Here is a 6322-nt window from a genome sequence, read left to right as displayed (position 1 = left end):
GGCCCACATCAGGTTTCTCAGGAGACAGGTAAGGTGGTCTGGTACTCCAATCTCTTGAAGAATTTTGCACAGTTTGTTGTGCTCCACACAGTCAAAGGCTTTAGTGTAGTCATCAAAGCAGATGTTTTTCTGAAACTCCCCTGCTTTGTCAATGATCCAACGAATGTTGGCAAGTTGATCTCTGGCTCCTCTGCCTCTTTGAAACCCAGGCTATACATCTGAAAGTTCTCGGGTCACTTACTGCTGAAGCCTAGCTTAAAGGATTTTGAGCATTACTTTGCTAGCTGTGAAATGAGCACTATTGTATGGTAGTTTGAACATTCTTTGGCATTGCCCTTCATTAAGATTGGAATGAGAAATGACCTCTTCCAGTCCTGTGGCCACTGCTGAGTTTTCCAGATTTGCAGGAGTCAACAGCCTATTGAATATAAAATACCTAGTTTTATACCAACCTTGTCAGGTAAATTAACTGGAAAAGAAAGTTCCCACAGGACCAGCCTGTGATGAAACTGAAGGCAAAACAGAGCCCATCTTGTTATAAACTACACAAGAAAAATTCGTCTCTTTTCACTTGACTTTTAACCAAAAAATGTTTTAGCCAACCTTATCCATCAAGCTGGCTTTTGAATGTCTTTTATCTCTTACCAGAGATCAAACCCCCTTCAAAGGATAAAGGTTTATTGCCACAAAAGCCACAGGTTTTGAAAGAACATCCCCCACCAAGGTCTCCCCAAATGTCTTGAGGAGGACAGCACTGTTGAGATAAATGTGTGGTCTCTGCATGGAGACTACTTCAGGGAGCATAACATTTAGTATTCCGTCTGTGGTTCAGGATTTGGGATGAAAATAATCACTTGCCTTCATAGCTGTCTTTCACTGATAGATGCTATTTATCACCGTTATTTGCATTTCCTTTGTTCTCATCACTGCTCTTATAAGTAACACACCTGTGTTTACCACTGGCCTTCTTGAGATATTTCAACTCTTCCAGCTCACCCACATGCTCTTGCCCTCAATGTACCATCTGTCTGCCATTGTCGCATCGCCTCAGTGACTCAGACTGTTCCACCTGCTAGATCAGCCCCTGTGCCTCGGCAGAGTGCTTCCCAGAAACTGGCTGAGACCTGCTCTGCTAGCACAGGTGGAAGGCTGCTTCTCCAAGGCAGGGTCCCAAGATACCTCTGGTGGCGACTGCGTCATGGGAGAGCCAGCATGCTATGTGTGGTCATTTTTTGATTCCATTTCCACTTTAGAATGCCTTTTTATCCTAAGATTACTATTGGTTAATAAGGTGTAAAGCTGTTTCAGTAGACTCCTCTGTCCATGGGATTCTCCAGGCAAAAATACTGAAGTGGGTTGCCATTTCCTTCTCCAGGGGATCTTCCCAACCCAGGGATGGAGGCTGGGTCTCTTGGGTTGCAGGCAGATTCTTTACCATCTGAGCCATCAGGGAAGGCCTTTTAATAGTATATAGTGCCTTTAAATGAATGCTTCTCTGTCAACCCCACCATGGAAGGAACACAGCAAATTCCTTTAAATGATTATTTTCTTGCTGGAGCAACACATGCAAGCCTTAAGCCAGTTCGAATCTAGTTCTGTTTTCATTCCTGTCTTTTACAAGGTGTGAGATTATTAAGTTTACGATATCCATTTTCATCTGTCTTGGTTGCTTTATCCTGAATTGGAATCAACATAATAAAAATAGTGTTTGCAGCAGATATTTTGCAGATAGGGTTTGCAGATATTTTATACATACTTATGTGAAAACAATAACAGATTAGATCTATATCATTTGAGAGTTCCAGATCATTGCACTGTTTTATACGTCTTCTTTCAAAGTTCCAAAAATATAGGATTCTTAGCATCACAAATCACATTATTGAAAAAGACTAATAAACCTATGATATATGTGAAGAGGGTTAAGGTCCAAAGAAATGTAATTATTTCAACAAGTTCTCATAGTGAATGGGTGGCAGAGCCAAGACCAAAACTCTCAAATAATAAAAATACCGAAACCGAGCAGTAGCGTGTTCTTAAACGTTTGAAATAAAATGTCTGGGGTTAGCAGAAGCCCACCGACAGAGGGCAGCAGAGGCCTTCTCGCCCACCTCCGTGCGTTTCACGCTCTCGTTTGAGAAAAGCGGCTTTTTCTCCAACGTGATTTCTGTGGTGACGGAACCAGAACAGCAGATATGTTACCAGTCCCTGCGTTAGTGACAATGAGGAATCAGGGGGTGGCTGGCCAGATGCTGTCTCCAAGCCAGAATGTGTTCTACCCATCAGAGCCGAATGGATGACAGCGCCTCAGTTCCTAGGTTGTTGAGGGGGCAACTGTCTAAGCAGGAAGACAGCATTTAAAGCCCTGGTGCTTGAATCCGGAGTTTTTCCACCAGGAATTCTTTTCAATAGTCAATAAATTAGAGCAAAGGAGAACAATGAAACTAAGAAACTGCCCGAAATTCTTATTTGCATTTCCTAACCAAATACCAGGCCTCTCCCTGGTGGCTCAGATGATAAAGAGTCCGCCTGCAATGCAGGAGACCAGGGTTCGATCCCTGGGTCAGGAAGATCCCCTGGAGCAAGGGAATGGCAACCCACTCCAATATTCTGGCCTGGGAAATCCCGTGGACAGAGGAGCCTGGTGGGCTACAGTCCAGCGTGGCGGCTGCGACGCGCGGTGCAGAAGCATAGCCGATAGGAGCTACTCCACACCGGAGGTCAGGGGCGGTGGCCGCGAGTAGCAACCCCACGTCCAAGGAGCGGCGGCTGCGTGGAGGGCGAGAGGAGCTACTCCACGTTCAAGGTCAGGAGGGGCAGACGTGAGGAGACACCCCTCGTCCAAGGTAAGGAGCAGCGGCTGCGCTTTGCTGGAGGAGCCGTGAAGAGATGCCCCACGTCCAAGGTAAGAGAAACCCAAATAAGACGGTAGGTGTTGCGAGAGGGTATCAGAGGGCAGACAGACGGAAACCACAATCACAGACAACTAGCCAATCTGATCACAGGACCACAGCCTGTCTAACTCAATGAAACTAAGCCATGCCGTATGGGGCCACCCAAGATGGACGGGTCATGGTGGAGAGGTCTGACAGAATGTGGCCCACTGGAGAAGGGAATGGCAAACCGCTTCAGTATTCTTGCCTTGAGAACCCCATGAACACTATGAAAAGGCAAAAAGATAGGACACTGAAAGAAGAACTGGTTTTCTGCTCCTACCCGTTCGACAGATAGCCGTAACTTCCGTGCTGTGCCAGCCGCATCTCTGAGACAAGATGTGAACGTTGGAGTGAACGGATTCCGCCACGGGTGCCTGGTCACCAGAGCTGCTTTTAATTCTGGCAAAGTGGACATCGTTGCCATCAATGACCCCTTCACTGACCTTCACTACATGGTCTACATGTTCCAGTATGATTCCACCCATGGCAAGTTCCACAGTACAGTCAAGGCAGAGAATGGGGAGCTCGTCATCAATGGAATGGCCATCATCATCTTCCAGGAGTGAGATCCCGCCAACATCAAGTGGGGTGATGCTGGTGCTGAGTACGTGGTGGGGTCCACTGGGGTCTTCACTACCATGGAGAAAGCTGGGGCTCACTTGAAGGGTGGCGCCAAGAGGGTCATTATCTCTGCGCCTTCTGCCGTTGCCCCCATGTTTGTGATGGGCGTGAACCACGAGAAGTATAACAACACCCTCAAGATTGTCAGCAATGCCTCCTACACCACCAACTGCATGGCCCCCCTGGCCAAGGTCATTCATGAGGGACTCATGACCACCATCCACGCCATCACTGCCACCCAGAAGGCCGTGGATGGCCTCTCCGGGAAGCTGTGGCGTGATGGCCAAGTGGCTGCCCAGAACATCATCCCTGCTTCTACTGGCGCCGCCAAGGCCATGGGCAAGGTCATCCCTGAGCTCAACGGGAAGCTCACTGGCATGGCCTTCTGCATCCCCACCCCCAACGTGTCCATTGTGGATCTGACCTGCCGCCTGGAGAAACCTGCCAAGTATGATGAGATCAAGAAGGTGGTGAAGCAGGCATCAGAGGGCCCTCTGAAGGGCATTCTAGGCTACACAGGACCAGGTTGTCTCTTGCGACTTCAACAGTGACATTCACTCTTCTACCTTTGATGCTGGGGCTGGCATTGCCCTCAACGGCCAATTTGTCAAGCTCATTTCCTGGTACGACAATGAATTTGGCTACAGCAACAGGGTGGTGGATCTCGTGGTCCATGTGGCCTCCAAGGAGTAAGGTCCCTGGACCCCCAGTCCTAGCAGGAGCATGAGAGGAAGAGAGATTTCCTCAGCTACTGGGGAGTCCTTGCCCCACCTCGATCCTCCACCACACTGAGAACCTCCCGACCTCCACACAGTTTCCATTCCCAAGGCCCTGAGGAAGGGGAGGGGCTTAGGGAGCCCTGCCTTGTTGTGTACCATCAATAAAAGTACCCTATACCCAGGAAAAAAAAAAAAAAATGAAAGAGGAACTCCCCAGGTCAGTATGTGACCAGTATGCTACAGGAGATCAGTGGAGAAATAACTCCAGAAAGAATGAAGGGATGGAGCCAAAGCAAAACCAATACCCAGTTGTGGATGTGACTGGTGATAGAAGCTGTAAAGAGCAATATTGCATAGGAACCTGGAATGTTAGGTCCATGAATCAAGGCAAATTGGAAGTGGTCAAACAGGAGATGGCAAGAGTGAATGTCAACATTCTAGGAATCAGTGAACTAAAATGGACTGGAATGGGTGAATTTAAACTCAGATGACCATTACATCTACTACTGTGGGCAAAAATCCCTTAGAAGAAATGGAGTAGCCATCATGCTCAACAAAAGAGTCTGAAATGCAGTACTTGGATGTAACCTCAAAAACGACAGAATGATCTTTGTTCCTTTCCAAGGCAAACCATTCAATATCACGGTAATCCAAGCCTATGCCCCAACCAGTAATGCTGAAGAAGCTGAAGTTGAACAGTTCTATGAAGACCTACAAGACCTTTTAGAACTAACACCCCAAAAAGATGTCCTTTTCATTGTAGGGGACTGGAATGCAAAAGTAGGAAGTCAAGAAACACCTGGAGTAATGGGCAAATTTGACCTTGGGGTACAGAATGAAGCAGGGCAAAGGCTAACAGAGTTCTGCCAAGAGAACACACTGGTCATAGCAAACACCCTCTTCCAACAACACAAGAGAAGACTCTATACATGGACATCACCAGATGGTCAACAGCGAAATTAGATTGATTATATTCTTTGCAGCCAAAGATGGAGAAGCTCTATACAGTCAGCAAAAACAAGACTGGGGGCTGACTGTGGCTCAGATCATGAACTCCTGATTGCCAAATTCTGACTTAAATTGAAGAAAGTAGGGAAAACCACTAGACCATTCAGGTATGACCTAAATCAAATCCCTTATGACTATATAGTGGAAGTGAGAAATAGATTTAAGGGACTAAATCTGATAGACAGAGTGCCTGATGAACTATGGACGGAAGTTCATGACATTGTACAGGAGACAGGGATCAAGACCATCCCCATGGAAAAGAAATACAAAAAGGCAAAATGGTTGTCTGAGGAGGCCTTACAAATAGCTGTGAAAAGAAGAGAAGCGAAAAGCAAAGGAGAAAAGGAAATATATACCCATTTGAATGCAGAGTTCCAGAGAATAGCCAGGAGAAATAAGAAAGCCTTCCTCAGCAATCAAAGCAAAGAAATAGAGAAAAACAACAGAATGGGTAAGACTAGAGATCTCTTCAAGAAAATTAGAGATACCAAGGGAACATTTCATGCAAAGATGGGCTCAATAAAGGACAGAAATGGTATGGACCTAACAGAAGCAGAAGATATTAAGAAGAGGTGGCAAGAATACACAGAAGAACTATATGAAAAAGATCTTTACAACTCAGATATCATGGTGGTGAGATTACTCACACTCACCTAGAGCCAGACATCCTGGAATGTGAAGTCAAGTGGGCTTTAGGAAGCATCACTACGAACAAAGCTAGTGGAGGTGATGGAATTCCAGCTGAGCTACTTCAAATCCTGAAAGATGATGCTCTGAAAGTGCTGCACTCAATATGTTATCAAATTTGGAAAACTCAGCAGTGGCCACAGGACAGGAAAAGGTCAGTTTTCATTCCAATCCCAAAGAAAGGCAATGCCAAAGAATGCTCAAACTACCACACAATTGTACTCATCTCACACGCTAGTAAAGTAATGCTCAAAATTCTCCAAGTCAGGCTTCAGCAATACGTGAACCATGAAGTTCCAGATGTTCAAACTGGTTTTAGAAAAGGCAGAGGAACCAGAGATCAAATTGCCAACA

General features: G+C 46.2%; 1 pseudogene; it reads left to right on the top strand.

Moving 5' to 3' along the window:
* The first annotated feature begins 3275 nt into the window (after positions 1-3275).
* Positions 3276-4255, top strand: LOC136163261 (glyceraldehyde-3-phosphate dehydrogenase-like; annotated as a pseudogene).
* Positions 4256-6322: the final 2067 nt, after the last annotated feature.

Source organism: Muntiacus reevesi, chromosome 3, assembly GCF_963930625.1.
Source record: "Muntiacus reevesi chromosome 3, mMunRee1.1, whole genome shotgun sequence".
NCBI lineage: Eukaryota > Metazoa > Chordata > Mammalia > Artiodactyla > Cervidae > Muntiacus > Muntiacus reevesi.
This window is presented reverse-complemented; position numbering and strand designations above follow the sequence as displayed.